Raw genomic sequence first — 21,372 nt, 5'->3', positions numbered from 1 at the left:
ACTCTGCAAGAGAGGCGCTCTGCATCGCGGTGTAGCTTGCTCGCCAGGTTTCGAGAGAGTGCGTTTCTGGATGAGGTATCGAATATATTGCTTCCCCCTACTTATACCTCCCGAGGAGATCACGAATGTAAAATTAGAGAGATTAGAGCGCGCACGGAGGCTTTCAGACAGTCGTTCTTCCCGCGAACCATACGCGACTGGAACAGGAAAGGGAGGTAATGACAGTGGCACGTAAAGTGCCCTCCGCCACACACCGTTGGGTGGCTTGCGGAGTATCAATGTAGATGTAGATGTAGATGTACCAGAGGTGGCCACAGTATTGGCCCGATCAGGGGTCTCGTGGGTCGTGCTGTACGTGGGTCGTGCTGGACGTCCCTCGGATCACCCAATCCGGCCCCGCACAGTAATGCCCATTGGCAACAGCGTTAGGTTGTGACCGAAGCCAACACCACCTGAAGCTGTAATTTGAGGGTCACCAACTAGGCTCACATCCCAACACAGCAATCACTGTTTCTATCCATACTAGAGACGGCCTGATAAATACACAGACATGCACAAAATATTGTAGTCGAACTTAGAGGACACTGAGGAAAGATAAAATAAGTCCCTGCTTATAAGAAGCCGTTTCCGTTCAAAAGGCTGTAATGCACTGCTGGTGGATCTAACTACTACAAGTGGTTCTTCAAACAAAAAAACATATGCCTAGCGCGATGAAAACAGTGGATCTATGAACAACACAGTTAATAAAGCGCATAACTTTGCCTGGTGAATAATCAAACACACATGAAATACAGGAGTTGAAACTAAAGAACACGGACAAAATTTAAAATAAGTCCCTACTTACGAGATCTTGTTTCCTTATTTTTAGATTTCCGGAAGGCATCTGACGCCGTTCCTCACAAGCAACTTCTAATTAAATGGATTGCCTACAGTGTATCGTCTTAGTTGTGTGACTGGATTCGTCATTTCCTGTCAGATAGGTCACAGATCGTAATGAATGACGGAAAGTCTTCTAGTAAGACAGAAGTAATATCTGGCACTCCCCAAGGAAGTGTTATAGACCCTCTGTTGTTCCTGATCTGCATAAACGTTTTAGGAGGGATCCTTCTAGATTGTTTGCAGACGGTGCTCTCATTTACCGTCACGTAAGGTCTTCAGACCATCAAAATTAATTGCAAAATGATTTAGACAAGGTACCTGTATGGTGCAAAAAGTGACAATTGACAGTAAATCAAAAGAAGTGTGAAGCCATCCACATGACGACTAAAAACAATCCCCTAAATTTCAATTACACAATAAGTTGCACAAAATTAAAACCTGTTTACTCAACCAAATACTTAGGGATTGCAGTTACAAATAACGTCAGTCACAATGATCACGTAGATCGTGTTGTTAGGAAAGTAAATCAAAGACTAGAATTTATTGGCAGAACACTTAGAAAATCTAACATGTCTACTAAAGACACTGCTTACTCTATACTTGTCCTCCCTCCTATGTAATAGTGCTGTTTAGTTGGGATCCGTATCACATGTAACTGACGGAGGACATCGAAAAGTTCAAAGAGCAGCAGGTCGTTTTGTATTATTTCGAAATAGGGGAGAGAATGTCACGAATATGATACGCTAATTGGGGTGGTGGTCATTAAAACGAAGGCGTTTTTCTTTGCGGCAGGATCATCTCATGAAATTCTCTTCAGAGTGCGATATAATTTTGTTGGCACCCATCTACATACAGAGAGGTTACGAATACAGGGTGTTACAAAAACGTACGGCCAAAATTTCAGGAAACATTCCTCACACACAAATAAAGAAGAGATGTTATGCAGACATGCGTCCGGAAACGCTTAATTTCCATATTAGAGCTCATTTTAGTTTCGTCAGTATGTACTGTACTTCCTCGATTCACCGCCAGTTGGCCCAATTGAAGGAAGGTAGTGTTGACTTCGGTGATTGTGTTGGCATGCGACTCATTGTTCTACAGTACTAGCATCAAGCACATCAGTACGTAGCATCAACAGGTTAGTGTTCATCACGAATGTGGTTTTGCAGTCAGTGCAATGTTTACAAATGCGAATTTGGCAGATGCCCATTCGATGTATGGATTAGCGCGGGGCAATAGCCGTGGCACCGTACGTTTGTATCGAGACAGATTTCCAGAACGAAGGTGTCTCGACAGGACGTCGTTCGAAGCAATTGATCGGCGTCTTAGGGAGCACGGAACATTCCAGCCTATGACTCGCGACTGGGGAAGACCTAGAACGACGAGGGCACCTGCAATGGACGAGGCAATTCTTCGTGCAGTTGACGATAACGCTAATGTCAGCGTCAGAGAAGTTGCTGCTGTACAAGGTAACGTTGACTACGTCACTGTATGGAGAGTGCTACGGGAGAACCAGCTGTTTCCGTACCATGTACAGCGTGTGCAGGCACTATCAGCAGCTGATTGGCCTCCACGGGTACACTTCTGCGAATGGTTCATCCTACAACGTGTCAATCCTCATTTCAGTGCAAATGTTCTCTCTACGGGCGAGGCTTCATTCCAACGTGATCAAATTGTAAATTTTCACAATCAACATGTGTGGGCTGACGAAAATCCGCACGCAGTTGTGCAATCACGTCATCGACACAGATTTTCTGTAAACGTTTGGGCAGGCATTGTTGGTGATGTCTTCCACCTACGCCCAATGAAGCACGTTATCATGATTTCATACGGGATACTCTACCTGTGCTGCTAGAACATGTGCCTTTAGAAGTACGACACAACATGCGGTTCATGCATGATGGAGCTCCTGCACATTTCAATCGAAGTGTTCGTACGCTTCTCAACAACAGATTCGGTGACCGATGGATTGGTAGAGGCGGACCAATTCCATGGCCTCCACGCTCTCCTGACCTCAAACCTCTTCACTTTCATTTATGGGGGCATTTGAAAGCTCTTGTCTACGCAACCCCGGTAGCAAATGTAGATACTCTTTGTGCTCGTATTTTGGACGGCTGTGATACAATACGCCATTCTCCAGGGCTGCATCAGCGCATCAGGGATTCCATGCGACGGAGGGTGGATGCATGTATCCTCGCTAACGGAGGATATTTTGAACATTTCCTGTAAGAAAGTGTTTGAAGTCACGCTGGTAGGTTCTGTTGCTGTGTGTTTCCATTCCATGATTAATGTGATTTGAAGAGAAGTAATAAAATGAGCTCTAACATGGAAAGTAAGCGTTTCCGCACACATGTCCACACAACATATTTTCTTTCTTTGTGTGTGAGGAATGTTTCTGAAAGTTTAGCTGTACCTTTTTGTAACACCCTGTATAAGAGACCTTTCGGAACTTACTTTCTGGACAACCCTCGTAATATCCTATCAACTTGAAGAGGGTCAATATATTTAATAAGGATAACACATAATCCCCAATCAATGTACGCAGTATCCATTTGCTCTGTAGTAACCTTGATCTTGTCGGCCAACCAATTGTGTACCATTATGAGCCGAGCTGCATATGTCGTGCGGGTTTATCGAAACTGAAGCTGACAGTATCTGCACATTGGAAGTATGCTGGACATTACGGCGTGAGACACGCAGTATCAGGAAGGGGTGGACAAACACCAGACGCTAGATAACGAAAGGAATGTGTCCCGCACGGGGACTCGAATGAAAGCAATACATGCGGTGCTAACGGTAGGAGACGGAACTAGAGCAATCTACTACCCCAGCGAGCGAAGCAGGAATTTCCAGAACCTCGTTTATTAAACTGCTTTCTATTAAACCCATTAGAGGGCCTGGGTTTTGCTAGATACACTTTTATCTTGAACTGGGACGAGGAATCGTATGTTGGCAGCAAAGTGTGGCATCTTTCCTTCACCTTGCATACATACGTATATACATACATTTTTATAGTTTGTGTGGATTAGAATGTACAGTTTACATACTGTGTAGAAATATTGGGTAAAGTGAAGCTAGAAAACTTTTTCCCCGCTCCAGTCAGAACCTCCTTCTGAGAATTTCTTACCATTGTCTTACAGGCATTATTTCAAGGTTGAATAATAACATGTATTACCTACGGGTCATAAAATTATATACAATAGGGCAGTTAAAAATCGTAGCAGTACATAGTCTATGTTCAGTGAACAACTAGAACATTATGACCACCCACCTCATAGCCGGTATGTACAACTTTGGCACCGATAACAGCAGCGACACGTCGTGACATGGAAGCAATGAGACCCTGATAGGTCTCTGGAGGGAGTTGGTACCACATCTGAATTTACAAGTCACATAATTCCTGTAAATTCCTGACCGAGGGGCGATGAGCTCTGACGCCACGTGCAGTTTCATCCCAGATGTGTTCTACTAGGTTCAGATCCGGCTACTCGGGAGGAGTGGTGGTGGGGGGGTGGGGTACAGCACATCAACTCAAACTCGCCACTGTGCTCCTAGAACCACTACATCACACTCCTGGCCTTGTGACATAGCGCATTATCTCGCTGAAAAATTGCTACTGCCGTTGTGAAACACGATCTTCATGATGGAGTGTACGTGGTCTGCAACCAGTGAACGTACCGTTATGGTGCCTTGCACTAGCCCCACTGGACCCATGGATGCCCTTGTGAATGTCCCCCAGAGCATAGTGGGGACAAACAAGCTTGTGTCCGTCCTGAAGTACAGGTGTCAAGACCAGTTTGTTTATTCCGTCACTGTACAAATTTCGAATTTGGTGACGCAGTCACAACGTCACCTTGTCTGCACCGTTTCATCGCTATGAAAATGAAGTCCTCGAAGGTTTTCTTTAACTTCTGGAAAGAGCTGAATATTGAATGGGGTGAGGCAGGACAATGTGGACGAGGGCGTCGAATTGTTGCAGACGTCGCAGTGCTCTTGGTCTGTCATTGTCTTGTGAAAGGAGAGAGTGCTCCATGTGTCAACGAACTCATCGAAATCGAAATTCGATTACAACACGCTGTTTCTCACGCACTGATATATTTACGTTACCTACAGCCATGTTACACGTACAATTTGGAGAACTCTAGCGGAAGAGGACTGCAAATATGTAGACACGAAGAATAAGTACTTAGAATGTTAATAACGTTTATTTTAGCTAAAAATCTGTACAAGTTTTCACATTAAAAATTTGGAGGCATTGCCTCGTATGAGCAGCGTAAAACAAACCATAGTACAGACATTTTTGAGAGACGATAACGGAACTATTTTGCCACATTTTCAACAATTCAAGCAGAACGATGCTTAGCCCTACTACTATTACGTATTATACCTAGAAATCTAAGAACATATCCTGTTACAACAAAATGGTTCAAATGGCTCTGACCACTACGGTACTTAACATCTGAGGTCATCAGTCCCCTAGAACTTACAACTGCTTAAACCTAACTAACCTAAGGACATCACACACATCCATGCCCGAGGCAGGATTCGAACTTGCGACCATAGTGGTCGCGCGGTTCCAGACTGAAGCGCCTAGAACCGCTCGGCCACACTGGCCGGCTGCTGCAACAGATGAACATGGGAAAAGTGACTGGCATAATGCATTTGTGACTACATGACTTAATGTTACGTTATGTTGTGTTATGTTAACAGGGGACCTAGAAACGACGGAAAAGCTCCGTCCCCGCCGCAGCCGCAGAGGTCCGCTACCCCACGACGACTACCGCAGTCGACTTCCCCCCTCCGGCGCCCCACACCGAATCCAGGTTTATTGTGCGGTTCGGCCCCCGGTGCACCCCCCAGGGAACGTCTCACACCAGACGAGTGTAACCACAATGTTTGCTTGGTAGAGTAATGGTGGTGTAGGCGTACGTGGAGAACTTGTTTGCGCATCAATCGCCGACATAGTGTAGCTGAGGCGGAATAAGGGGAACCAGCCCGCATTTGGCGAGGCAGATGGAAAACCGCCTAAAAACCATCCACAGACTGGCCGGCTCACAGAACCTCGACACGAATCCGTCGGTCGGATTCGTGCCGAGGACCGGCGCTCCTTCCCGCCCGGAACATGACTTAATACTCTGCCTGAACCTAAGTGTTCGAGATAGAGTAGTAATCTATTTAAGAGAGCAGTACCGAATCAAGAACCGACATCAACTACCGCTACGTTGGGACAAAGAACTCTGAGTTAAGTTGCCTTCCGAGTTGAATATACATTGAAGGAGACTATACAGGGTGGTCAATTGATCGTGACCTGGACAAATATCTCACGAAATGAGCGTCAATCGAAAGAACTACAACGAACGAAACTTGTCTAGCTTGAAGGGGGAAACCAGATGGCGCTATGGTTGGCCCGCTATATGGCGCTGCCATAGGTCTAACTGCATTTTTAAAAATAGGAACCCCCATTTTTATTGCATATGCGTGTAGTACGTAAAGAAATATGAATGTTTTAGTTGGACCACTTTTTTCGCTTTGTGATAGATGGCGCTGTAATAGTTACAAACGTAGAAGTACGTGGTATCACGTAACATTCCGCCAGTGCGGACGGTATTTGCTTCGTGATACATTACTAGTGTTCAAATGGACCGTTTACCAATTGCGGAAAGGGTCGATATCGTGTTGATGTATGGCTATTGTGCTCAAAATGCCCAACGGGCGTGTGCTATGTATACTGCTCGGTATCCTGGACGACATCATCCAAGTGTCCGGACCGTTCGCCGGATAGTTCCGTTATTTAAGGAAACAGCAACTGTTCAGCCACTTGTGAAACGTCAACCACGACCTGCAAGAAATTATGATGCCCAAGTAGGTGCTTTAGCTGCTGTCGTGGCTAATCCGCACATCAGTAGCAGACATATTGCGCGAGAATCGGGAATCTCAAAAACGTCGGTTTTGAGAATGCTACATCAACATCGATTGCACCCGTACCATATTTCTATGCACCAGGAATTGCATGGCGACGACTTGGAACGTCATGTACAGTTCTGCCACTGGGAACAAGAGAAACTACGGGACGATGACAGATATTTTGCACGCGTTCTATTTAGCTACGCAGCCTCATTCACCAACAGCGGTAACGTAAACCGGCATAACATGCACTATTGGGTAACGGAAAATCCACGATGGCTGCGACAGGTGCAACATCAGCGACCTTGGCGGGTTAATGTATGGTGCGGCATTATGGGAGGAAGGATAATTGGCCCCCATTTTATTGATGGCAATCTAAATGGTGCAATATATGCTGATTTCCTACGTAATGTTCTTCCGATGTTACTATAAGATGTTTCACTGCATAACAGAATGGCGGTGTACTTCCAACATGATGGATGTCCGGCACATAGCTCGCGTGCGGTTGAAGCGGTATTGAATAGCATATTTCATGACAGGTGGATTGGTCGTCGAAGCACCATACCATGTCCCGCACGTTCACCTGATCTGACGTCGCCGGATTTCTTTCTGTGGGGAAAGTTGAAGGATATTTGCTATAGTGATCCACCGACAACACCTGTCAACATACGTCAGCGCATTGTCAATGCATCTGCGAACATTACGGAAGGCGAACTATTCGCTCTTGAGAGGAATGTCGTTACACGCATTGCCAAATGCATTGAGATTGACGGACAACATTTTGAGCATTTATTGCATTAATGTGGTATTTATAGGTAATCACGCTGTAAAAGCATGCGTTATGAGAAATGATAAGTTCACAAAGGTACATGTATCACATCGGAACAACCGAAATAAAATGTTCAAACGTACCTACGTTCTGTATTTTAATTTAAAAAGCCTACCTGTTACCAACTGTTCGTCTAAAATTGTGAGCCATATGTTTGTGACTATTACAGCGCCATCTATTACAAAGCGAAAAAAGTGGTCCAACTAAAACAATCATATTTCCATACGTACTCCACGAATGTGTAATAAAAAACGGGTGTTCCTATTTTAAAAAAACGCAGTTGATATACGGTTGACCTATGGCAGCGCCATCTAGAGGGCTAACCATAGCGCCATACGGTTTCCCCCTTCAAGGTAGACAAGTTTCGTTCTCTGTAATTTTTTCGTTTGACACTTATTTCGTGAGATATTTGGCCCGGTCACGATCAATGGACCACCCTGTATATCTAAGGTAATTGGTTTCGTATTCAACACCCAGGACGGAATCTGTTTACCCCCTCTGTATGTGTCTAGTGTAAACCTAATGTACAAATGTGAGGATGTTTTCTAAATTCTTGTGAAGCGTCTATCTGAAACGGAGACTGGGTACCAGCGCGGTGGGATGTGGGGAACTTCCTAACAACCTCATCCAGGGTTGGCCGGCTCACCAGGCCACATCGTTAAACCGCGAGGCGGATTCATTCCGGCTCAGGCTCGCCTCCTTGTGTCCCAGAAGCGGCGCGTTAACGCACTCGGCTATCGAATGGGTTCAAACTATTACCAAGTTACAGAGATCGGTGATCTTTTCCCATGTGTTACGACCCACTGACGCCCACCCCCTCCCCCAAACACTGCAGCCTCAGCACCGTGGGTGCAGCAATGACATCTGTAGAAAGACGGCCTTGAATTAATCCATCGTAACGTATCTGATATTAAGGTTGCCCTGGTAATGACTGATTGGTCACCAGCAACGGCAAAAAATGTGCTGGTGGTTCGCTTACTTTTAGTTCTTATATTTATTCTCTGTATTCCTCTCTGCCATTTTTACTCTCGTACCTAGTACCAGATTGAGAATAATTCAGCAAAACATATCACTTTGACTTACGCTTGTTTTTATTTCAAAAGAAACGGAAATTCCGACCTTACTGCTTTTGTAATAGCACTTGTGACAGTCTTAGAAGTAACAAAATATTAATTTAAAGCGGCAATACATTAACGTGCCATGATTATGCCACAGTTGCGGTGAAATAAGTTTGTGTGAAACCAAACATATAGGTGTCGTACCAAGCGACACCCTGGGAATCAAATTTGAAGTATGCTCGGGCACCGACCTCAAAACACTAAGATCCTTATTAGTTTAGTTAGCCATCTGAGCGAATTCTTTAACGGTAGGCTTTAATAAATTGCAGTTAACGTTATTTTCGCAGATGCTGCTATATCCACCAGCCACGTCACGTAACAAAAGTCGCTTCCTGGAATCGTCACCTCACAGAATGATCTTTCCTCGCCTTGGGAACCCTATCTGTTACTGTAGGAGGCGCAATACCAGCTGCGCGGTAGACTAATCAGAAGTTAGCTTACCCGTAGCGGCTGTTGTTTCGGGCGTCATAGCTAACAGTTTGCCACGCATAGCTCTCTGGCAACGCTTACGTCGTCCGCAAGGATTCTGCATGGCATTTGTTCTTATTTTTTTCCAAGGCGGTCCTGTAATACATATCTATGTCTAAGGTCAGGTATCTGCCATAGAATTCAAAGTATCAGGAAGACGACAACTGAGTATAAATGCATGAAAATATTTTAATTGATAATACAGAAAAAACGACTGTCTCACTGCATAATATATGCTGAACTTCAACAATTACACGGTGTGTGAGTATGGCACATAGCTACTGTCTACAATATACAAGAAGACAGTCGAAGCATGTGAGACTCATCCTAATAAATCTATGACGATTGGGATAAAGATGAGTAATTAGTTGTAATGTGGATGCAATCAGCCCTTTGTGTCCACTGAAGCTGGGGTGGTTTTACTTTCCTTAAGTTTAACTCAACTGAAATGGGAAAATGTTAAGTTCTAATTTTGAGAAAAATTAACAGTCAGGTAGATGAATTATTGTGGAACGACACCGCTTTCTAAGTAACAACTTCGATAATATATCTTTCAGAGCCTCACAGTTATTAACATAGAAAATAAATCGTAGCATAAGAAAACATCAAGAAGAAATAAGAACAAGGTTGGGTGCTGTTGATCTTGCATTACCTTCGACAGATATTTACGAACTGAACGTAGTTAGACTTTAAATACATTTCTTTTTCGTGGTTGATGATTTTATTCTCCCTTGATTGCAGGATGAAGCCTACAACAGCAAAATTATTGCTTTTCCGCACAACTTACTCAAGGCATTTAAAAAACACTAAGATAACGGTACATCAAAATACAATAATGAATTCTTAACAACGATTAAAATTGTGATAAACTGTTTTTTTTGTTTTTTTTCTTGTTTTTGACGATGTATTTAGTTGTGCTTGGCAATCAGTTGCCAGTAATGAATCAAAGGGATGATCCAAGACTGGAATACCTTAGGACTTATTACTATTGATGATTTAGTGCAGAACCAATGTAGGAAGGCTTACGAGGTTTTCATGAGATATAAGGTTTTTCAACTCTAGTATACTACAGGTAGATGACCAGTTGACCAACGGAGATCATCAGTAAGTCAGGAACGGGAATTTAATAAAACTCTGAGCTTGATACACACATAAGGACCGAGGAACATTTTAGTTAAATGTCAGACTATAACTGGATGAATTCCGACGGAGCTTCTTGCCAGATGTCCATGTGTGTGCCACGAGGCGACAAACTGGAAATCAGTCTGCAATTTTTGTAAACGATAACGCATTTGGAAGCAGCTATCTCCCAGTTAGTTGTAGGTTTACCGGGGATATAGTGCGTGGTTAACACTTGTCAGAACGTCAAAGGGGTACCGGGGCAAGGCCGAGTACGTGATAGAAGTAAAACACCTCCGATTCTTCGCCATCTCGTGGGCATGGAATGTTCCAGAAATATGGCGCAGCAGGTTCCGTGTCATCACATCCAATAGGAGAAACGCTCTTGAGAAGAGCATAAAGCAACAGCTATGGGCAGAATCAAATCAATAATGGAGTAATAGAGTACTGAGCGGTAGAGGAGACCAGCAGAGCAGTGGAGTGGGGAAGTATTGTAGAACGGGGAGCCAGAAGCACTGGTTAACAGTATCCAGGACAAGATAGTATTACTCGGGTGGCGCAACGAGAATTGATAGATCACCAGCAATTTTACAGGTGTGTTGTACATGCTTTACTGAATAGTACTGAACAGATTGAGCCTGTTTTTGTCCCTAATATTTGTTGTTAGGAATATTTAACTGCATCGTAGTTGTCTCCTGTGAATTAGGATAAGGATCCATTGATTAGTAGCTAAGCCGAGTGGCCATTAAGTCAGTGGATAGCAGAACAATTGGCACCATCTGCACTTATCTCTGAGCCCGGTACCCCAGGTAGCACATTTAATAGTGATCAAAATAAAGATGCCAGGTGGCTCTAGTCTCTGGCTTGTGGGAAGCGTATGTGTAATTGGTGAAAGGATTTCGACAATAAAAAACTTTTATGTCAATGTAATACGTGGATATATGCCAAGGGATTTTTTAGGTCAACCACATCGTATATAAATATGTCTAATGGTAAATAAACCTGTTTAAAGGGTTCATATCATTTTGCTGCTTTGGAAGATCACCGTCTCTGGAAAATAGTTCATTCTGTCCGCAACATCAACACTAAACGGCCAAGAATTTTCGCTCCCCACCGACTCCGTTACAAAGCGTAACTAGGGGAAAAACAACCGAACAATAGTGTCATGAACGTCCTGATTACGCCACGCAGCCCCCATCAAACCCATAGAGGAAGCAAGGATCTGTGATGGGATGCAACATAAAATTTTGGTTCCAATTATGGGGTGTGTGTTTTATGACAGGTGGGGGAAAATAATGGAAAACCTATCACTTGTATTGGCAGGTAGTACTGCAAGAAAAGAAGCCTTCATGAGCAGGAGCACCCAATGAACGGAAGACTGGAAACCCCAGCATATTGCCACCTGTACAACTGGCAACAGCCGAGAAGTGGGTGACCAGAGGAGCGCAGCAGATTGAATGAGCTGCATAGTGCCAAGGCATTAGGACAGGCATGGCAGCCGGCTGGAATTGTGACATCTTCCAGTGCTGATAAAATCACGTATTAAGAAAGTGCTAGTATTAATAAAGGGAACATTAAATGGTAACAAAAGGCAACTGTAGGAGTTCGTAGAGAATGTGAGTGCTACAATTGAGGTAGCTAAAAGAGAGAAAGGTGAATTATTATTTCAGTGCGTAAAATCAAAAATTATGTGAGAATCAAGAGCTAAGTAGATTGCAAGAGACAAAATGAGTAGCGGGCTCGATGTGCTAAGTTTCTTAGAAAAAAACTATTCTGATAAAAATACAAGTGATTATTTTGCATGTAGACTGTTTCAAGCAAGACAATATTGAGGGGAATGAATAGCATCACGGGGTAACAGGATAAGTGAGAAATCCATATCTTTAAGACTTGCTGTAATGAGGGTGACTGAAAAAGTACCATTAAAAGGGGTTACGATGAGCAATTTTCATTCAGGGACTGATGAGCAGTAGAATACATACCATTGTGCAAAGTAGAACTGAAGAGGACATTAGTTTAAGTGAACAGTTGAAGCAACACTACAAGAGGAAAAGTGCAATAGTGTCGATGAAAGAAAAAAAAAAAAATCAAGTGACTCTGAAACATACGGACACAGCAATTATAAACAAACGTGCGATGTAAAATATTACAGTTATTGAAAACCTGGGCGTCTATTCACACACTGTAATAAGCACTGACACAACTTCTGCCTCCTTTGCCACAGCAAAACTGACTACTGCTACGCCAGCATAGACAAAACTTCTGGAAGAAATATCGCAAGTTCCTTCTATTGATAAAACCATGAATTTTAGGAGGAAGGCAGCAACTGTATTCAAAGGGCTAAACTCTGCTGATAATACTGATACTGTAAAGAAAAGGAGGGTTAAGAAAAAAAAGCAAACAGAAAAGAGGGGACAAAAGGATCACCAAATGGAAATACTAGTGAAGAGAAAAGCAGACTGAAGAAGCTCAGTAAGAAAAATAATGCAAACAGCTCACCATGTTCATTGCGTGTGGACACTGTAGAGGATTATGAAAATAACTTTGATGAATGAGATGAGGATGATTGTGTTGGTTGTAGTGAAATATTACTACGAAACTGACAGAAATTTCGATAATATTGAGTGTGTTGCCTGTTCACGATTGTCACCATTTGGTGACAGAAAGGCAGGCTAATGTTTGAGCAAAACCAATGAGTCATAAGAAAAGCCAACGTTCAATGAAGGTTTATAATAAACTGATAAAACTGTTTTGTGCTAAAGTATGTAACAGTGCAGTTCTGTATTCATTACAATATATTCAAAACAAAAATATAAAATTTTAATTGAATATTTTCTTCATGTATAGCCATTTTCACATGGTCCATCTATCACAGTACACTGGTCAGTCCCACCCATATAACTAAGGGTGAGATGGACCACTCATGCACATTTTCATTTTATCATGTAATATATGAACATGCTGCCAGAAGTCAACAAAAGTTGAAAAACACAAATTTTATGCTGAAAAAGAAAAGGGATCAACTCTCCCGGACTTATGCTATATAGGGTGTAACGGACAAAAATGCACATACTTTTACGTGCGACACCTGAATATGTACACTCATCAGTGTGTTAGTTGTCTTTCTTCTGCGTCGAACATTCCTCCCACAAACACGTCACAAACTATATGACGTGATGTTTACTGCATGGTCGTAACTGTACCATTAAGTAGACTACATCTGTCAATATAGATTCACCGATTTGCTTCCACACATCCACACTGCAACACCTCACCTGCTGCCATGGTGAAAATGACCATTAATGACATGACTTGTCCTTCCATTCATAGTGGGAAGTACTAATCAGTCTAAATACATTCGACTTGTATTAACTGTAATTTTTAGTCTGCAACTGACGTAAGTACTGACGTAATATTATTCTGTACTGTATCCTCAGTCACCAATAGAAATATCTGCATTAATACCCATTACACTCTCCTATATCTGTGTACATTATTCACATTTGCGACCGGTTGAGTATTCTCTCTCGTTCCAGTATCCAATATGGAACTGACAGAGACGTTAACAGTTCCTTCCGTCTTGTAACACGCGTCGTAATGTTTGTTGGTGTCTGAAGAGCTGTAGTTAGCATGTGGCTATAAAACTAGATTGTAAGTTGTTGCTGCACAACTACACATAAATTATGAATTTATCAAAGAGCTCTGGGTAACGAGTGGTTAGGGTTTTATTTTTGTTACCAGAGGGATCCACTAAGCCCCAAGTCGATCAATAAGGGGCTTCATGCTTCAGTAATCTGCTAATATAAATGTTTTCCACTATCTGTTAGGTATACCAGATATAATTTTATGATATTAATTAGTAAATCTTGACATAATAATTTCACGGTATAGTAGATGCATACAATGTCCTTCATAAAAGATTCTTAATTGTATTGAATGCCACATATTATTACTATAAAATATGATATTTAATCACTTACAATATTTTTATTGTGTTGTCGTATCAGGTCTTGGAATGCAGAATTTCACTGAGAAAGATTTCAATCATACTCGGAGGGACAAATAACTGGACTTTTCTATTGTGGTCCTTAGTGACACGTACTTTCTGAACTTTCCTGTGTATACATATTAATAATGAATTTTTTCATTGGTGCTATTTTCTCTGCAAATATTCTACATATTTCAGTTACACAACTGGAATGTTTATTTCGCTTTACCATTTTCAGCATATTAAACTGTCATCTTCAGACACCTCCTAAATTTGTGTTATTATAAATCATTATGTGTTATATGTTGTATGTCATACAAGGCGAGTGTATTACTGAAACTTAATTAATTTTTGTTTAACAGCTGTCAATATCCACTTTACACTAGCATAATGACATGACAGGTCGAAAAATCTACATATTGTATGTAATAATTATACATACGGATTGGAAATTTATAGTAAATTGCTCACATGTATGTAATAGGTCATCGTACAAGCAGCAAGAAGGCTCTACAGGATGATTCTGAGATGATGTTACAAATTCTTAGGTGTGATGGAGAAGAAATGTACCATTCTGACGTAAGAGACCCTGGTCCCGAAACAACATAGTCTGTTAACAAAATAATCTCTGGTTTCAAGCCACTTTCAGCAGAGATCTCTTCTGCCATTGGCAAGTGGCTGACCGTCGTCTGAATCCACTGCCGTCCTTATACAGACGGGTCTCCGTCAGTGACTTCACAGTGAAGAGCAGACGACAGTCAACCAATTGACATTATCAGGGGGATCTCTACCAAAATCTCAAAGGCAATTAAACCACTTGACGCCCCTTGAAACCCGAACATATGTTATTAATGGATATCGCCGCGAAAGCATGCATTCATACGTAGCATAGTCTGTTGCTAAGATTGTAGGTAGGCAACTTTCGGAGGTGGTAGTATGCACCAAAACAAAATAAAGAAGTCCCAAAACTTTGGGCTCTAAAAAGCGTATCATAAGGGTTGCGGGCACTTGCTCGTCTTCACTAGTGTGAAACACATCTCTTCTAGTGAACAAGTGCTCTTAAGGTATGTATTTCAGCGCCCATATATACCGAACGTTTCTGGATTGTTTTGGTCCATACCACCACCTCCAAAAATGAAGAAACAATATAGTTTGCTATAGAGGAGATGATATTTGCAGTATCGAAGGTGGTGAAGTGCTCATAGCTCTTAAGGTATGTATTTCAGATTGCGATAGACTATCACAAGCATCTTGCACCTTTTGTTGCCATTCGACAAATTGTTTTTGGATAACGAGTAAGATGACACTTCCACATGTCCCATACTTGTTCAGTTTGCGAGATATATGGTGATATTGCAGACAAGGACAGTTGTTGTACGCAATCAAGAGCACCGTGCCTCACAGTAGCCGTATGGGTTGGGCTGTGTTTGGGTTGGGTGTGTTTGATGGCATGATGGAGGAAACCAAACAACGAGGCCAATAGGCTCATTGGATTAGTGAAAGATGGGGAAGGGAGTCGACCTTGTCTTTCAAATGAACCATCCCGGTATTTGCCGGGAGCGATTTAGGGAAAACACGGAAAACCTAAATCAGGATGGCCGGGCGTGGGATTGAACCATCGTCCTGCCGAATGCGAGTTCAATGTGCTAACCACTGGACCAACTCGCTCGGTAGCCGTATGTGGACGTATATTGTCCTGCTGAAACACATCACCTTCGTGTGGAAGAAAGAGCTGCAACACAGAGATAAAAACCTGTGCAATGTATCGGGCTTTGGTTACTATATCCTGCAGAAGTATCAGATGTGACCGCGAGTGCTAACTGATGCTCCCACCCCCTAACATGAGCCCTGGAGTGGTACTTGTTTGTAGTGGGAGGATGCTCTCCGGAATAGGCCACTCATCAGGTCCACGCGACACATCTGTTTTTCCATTACGCTCTTGTACAGACGGGACCTATTCTCATCACTGAAGACAACAAAGCAAGATTACATTTGGCAGTCGACTTTCCCAGTACGCCACAGTAGCCGTGTTTGGTACTAGTGGTAGCGTGGCCAGAGGCACAGGCGATGTTAGTCCTACTTCATGCAGATGGTTCCCAGTGACCCTTGGTACAAAGGAGGTCCTACATCAACCCAGATATCGCCCGTGGATGACGTTCGTTCGGCCATCGCTGCTCGCACAATGCGTCGATCAAGATGTGCGTCTCTACTACGCGAACGTCCGCAAACTGCCCTACGGGTGTGCAAATGTTCCACATATCACCATGTAACGTTTAAAAAACTAGAGAATGGCTACGGTGGACTATTATTATAATGTTCGCCTACGTATCCGTTACATGGTGGGTTACATGAAATTTCATACCCACCTTGCAGAAATACCAGTTTCTATCAAAACTGCAGTTCCGGAGGGTATGTATGTCTTTTCACTTTTACTGCAACACTGACTTTGCTTTGCATACCTCGCTTCTTCTAAATTTGTCTCATAGATCTCGTCCCGACTGGCTTCTCCTCCATGTAACACAGGATTCTACGTGCATACAACAAATTGCACCAAACTGAAGCGGCAGTGTGTGAGAAAATCAGATGCTGGGAAATACAGTTATCAAAATCTAGGCTGCCATTTTATCTTTATCCACTAACGTTTAGTGGTAATCAAGAAACGCAAGTACTATCCTGGCTATGTTCATTCATTAAATCAAATTTCATGGAAGCTAACTATGGTCAGAGGACAGCAACAAGACACAATCTCATAATTCACTGTATTACAAGATATTGAAACGTTCACACAACCGCACACCAAGGCACTGTTCAACGCGACAGATGTTTCTCGTTAACCGTTGCATTGTAATTTCCAAAGCATTTGTTGCATTTGTTCATACATGATATAAAACTTCTAGTGATGTTTTAGTCACAAACGTTTTCCGAAGCAGTGTCATAACAGAGCAGGTGAAGTTATTGAAAACCTAAAAAATGCCGGCCTCTGTGGCCGAGCTCTTCTTGGCGCTTCAGTCCGGAACCGCGCTGCTGCTACGGTCGCAGGTTCGAATCCTACCTCGGGCATGGATGTGTGTGATGTCTTTAAGTTAGTTAGGTTTAAGTAGTTCTAAGTCTAGGGGACTGATGACCTCAGACGTTAAGCCGCATAGTTCAAATGGTTCAAATAGCTCTGAGCACTATGGGACTTAACTGCTGAGGTGATCAGTCCCCTAGAACTTAGAACTACTTAAACATAACTAACCTAAGGACATCACACACATTCATGCCCGAGGCAGGATTCGAACCTGCGACGGAAGCGGTCGCGCGGTTCCAGATTGTAGCGCCTAGAACATCTTGGACACACTGGCCGGCTAAGTCCCGTAGTGCTTAGAGCCATTTGAACCATTTGATCCTAAAAGAAACAGAAGAACCTATATCTAAAAATATTGATGTTAAAAATCAGGATTTGAGTCCATACGGTTTTCAAGAAGAGAACAGCATTAGAGAACGGGAACTGTTAGAAGCATAGCATTTGCAGGAAAGGAAACGGATCGGTATAGAAAGCTGTGATGCAATTGATTGATGACAGTTTGTTCTGGGTATGCCAGTTCCATCAGTTTTCGACAAGGAGTCTAAGTCACCCTTTTGAATTTGTAAAACAGTTTTCGAAAGTATTATTTAAAGCCTGGGATGACAAAAAGGAAACTGGATGTTCCGTTAGTAGTTTAGAAGGCAAAGCATTGTATGGGTAATGAGAATGTGTTGCTCGTGTAGAACATACGACGAGTTTATAAGCACTTTCCCCCTTGATAATCCTGTTGCTTCACCCGGACTTGCACTATCACCAGTTTCTTGTTCCTCATTTATTCCTAAGGGTCTTGATACGCTACGTCATAATATTTACTCAATGGTAGTAAATTACTGTCATAATTAATAATTAACTCATCAGTATTGTTTTCTGCAAATACGAACATCTGACTGGATAGTGACCTAGCCGGCCGCTGTGGCAGAGCGGTTCTAGGCTCTTCAGTCAGGAACCGCGCGACTGCTAGGGTCGCAGGTTCGCATCCTGCCTCGGGCATGGATGTGTGTGATGTCCTTAGGTTAATTAGATTTAAGTAGTTCTAAGTCTAAGGGACTGATGATCTCAGATGTTAAGTCTCATAGTCCTTAGAGCCATTTGACCCATTTTTTGATAATGACCTCCTTATCATCATTAACAGTAACTAATTCATCATCATTCTCTCCATTATTATCAACATTAACTTGAGCTATGGCTTCATATTTCAAATCTATATTAGCAGAAGCCATGTTTCTCTATTACTGACTCACTAAATAAAACGTTTTTAAATTACAAAATTCTCAGTTCAGTAATTCTTAAAATTACGATAAAAGTCCGTCTCTTTAGTAATAAAGTAAGCAGAACCTACAACAACAACTGCACAGTGAAACGCCACCTCTGCGCTGTCACGCAGCTGATTGCCCCCGTTGAAAACCGCGACCCCAACTAGATCCCTGCCAGACGCCAGTAGCCGCTGCCGTCGATGTTCGGATTTGCCGTCTCTGCCGCCGCTCTGCACGCCACTGAAATTGAGATGACACTGATGCCGCTGTCGATCTTCGTTGTCAGCTGTCAGAATCACGCTTCCGGCATCGCCGTACTAAAAAAAAAAGTGTACGCCGTCCGATGTCCACGTCTTCACTATTCTATTTCCGTTTGCAGTGGCAATTGTTTCATGATAACAGTTCTAACGCACCGTACCGCTAAAAATCTACTAACGCTATTTCAATTCATCAAGAAGCTTCTGACCTATTTGTCCGTTCATTAGCCGTCAAAACTCAACGTGCAAAATAGCTACTAATCATCATTTAACGCCAGTTAAAAAAATGTTTCCTGCTACTGTACAAAGTTTTACCACTAAAAATTCAGTGTTCTTCAAAACTTTTCGCACGACAAAAGGCACTATTCCTTAAAATTTGCCACGCGGGTTTAGCCGTGGGGTCTAGGGCGTCTTGTCACGGATCTCACGGCCGCTCCCGTCGGAAGTTTGAGTCCTCCCTCGGTCATGGGGGAGTGTGTTGTCTTCTGCATAAGTTAGATTAAGTAGTGTGTAAACTTAAGGACCGGTGACCTCAGCAGTTTGGTACCAAAGGACTTACCACAACTTTCCAATTTTTTCTATATAAATTTCTCCAACTTCAGTCACTTTCTAATTACTGATTTGCTAAGTTCACATGTGATTTTAAATTCTACACAGTGGATTATCCATCCACTGACCGTTTCCATAGTTAGGTATACCAAATGTATCGTTTTGAAGAAAATACACTCCTGGAAATGGAAAAAAGAACACATTGACACCGGTGTGTCAGACCCACCATACTTGCTCCGGACACTGCGAGAGGGCTGTACAAGCAATGATCACACGCACGGCACAGCGGACACACCAGGAACCGCGGTGTTGGCCGTCGAATGGCGCTAGCTGCGCAGCATTTGTGCACCGCCGCCGTCAGTGTCAGCCAGTTTGCCGTGGCATACGGAGCTCCATCGCAGTCTTTAACACTGGTAGCATGCCGCGACAGCGTGGACGTGAACCGTATGTGCAGTTGACGGACTTTGAGCAAGGGCGTATAGTGGGCATGCGGGAGGCCGGGTGGACGTACCGCCGAATTGCTCAACACGTGGGGCGTGAGGTCTCCACAGTACATCGATGTTGTCGCCAGTGGTCGGCGGAAGGTGCACGTGCCCGTCGACCTGGGACCGGACCGCAGCGACGCACGGATGCACGCCAAGACCGTAGGATCCTACGCAGTGCCGTAGGGGACCGCACCGCCACTTCCCAGCAAATTAGGGACACTGTTGCTCCTGGGGTATCGGCGAGGACCATTCGCAACCGTCTCCATGAAGCTGGGCTACGGTCCCGCACACCGTTAGGCCATCTTCCGCTCACGCCCCAACATCGTGCAGCCCGCCTCCAGTGGTGTCGCGACAGGCGTGAATGGAGGGACGAATGGAGACGTGTCGTCTTCAGCGATGAGAGTCGCTTCTGCCTTGGTGCCAATGATGGTCGTATGCGTGTTTGGCGCCGTGCAGGTGAGCGCCACAATCAGGACTGCATACGACCGAGGCACACAGGGCCAACACCCGGCATCATGGTGTGGGGAGCGATCTCCTACACTGGCCGTACACCACTGGTGATCGTCGAGGGGACACTGAATAGTGCACGGTACATCCAAACCGTCATCGAACCCATCGCTCTACCATTCCTAGACCGGCAAGGGAACTTGCTGTTCCAACAGGACAAAGCACGTCCGCATGTATCCCGTGCCACCCAACGTGCTCTAGAAGGTGTAAGTCAACTACCCTGGCCAGCAAGATCTCCGGATCTGTCCCCCATTGAGCATGTTTGGGACTGGATGAAGCGTCGTCTCACGCGGTCTGCACGTCCAGCACGAACGCTGGTCCAACTGAGGCGCCAGGTGGAAATGGCATGGCAAGCCGTTCCACAGGACTACATCCAGCATCTCTACGATCGTCTCCATGGGAGAATAGCAGCCTGCATTGCTGCGAAAGGTGGATATACACTGTACTAGTGCCGACATTGTGCATGCTCTGTTGCCTGTGTCTATGTGCCTGTGGTTCTGTCAATGTGATCATGTGATGTATCTGACCCCAGGAATGTGTCAATAAAGTTTCCCCTTCCTGGGACAATGAATTCACGGTGTTCTTATTTCAATTTCCAGGAGTGTAGAAGAATAGAGATAGTGGATTACTATCAGAATGTTCTCCTACCTAACTGTTACACGGTGGGTTTCATAAAATGCTATACCCATCTTGCAGAAAGGCCAGGTTCCACCAAAATAGCTGCAATCAGTACAATTGCAAAGCGATATGAGGTGGAAGGAGCATGTGAAAACTGTGGTAGGGAAGACAAATGATCGACTTCGGTTTATTGGGAGAATTTTAGGAAAGAATGTTTCACTTGTAAAGGAGACCACATATAGGACGCTCGTGCGACCTATTCTTGAGTACTGCCTAAGTGTTTGAGATCCATACCACGTCGGATTGAAGGAAGACATCGAAGCAATTCTGA

Source organism: Schistocerca serialis, chromosome 3 (assembly GCF_023864345.2).
Source record: "Schistocerca serialis cubense isolate TAMUIC-IGC-003099 chromosome 3, iqSchSeri2.2, whole genome shotgun sequence".
NCBI classification, from domain to species: Eukaryota; Metazoa; Arthropoda; class Insecta; order Orthoptera; family Acrididae; genus Schistocerca; species Schistocerca serialis.
This window is presented reverse-complemented; position numbering follows the sequence as displayed.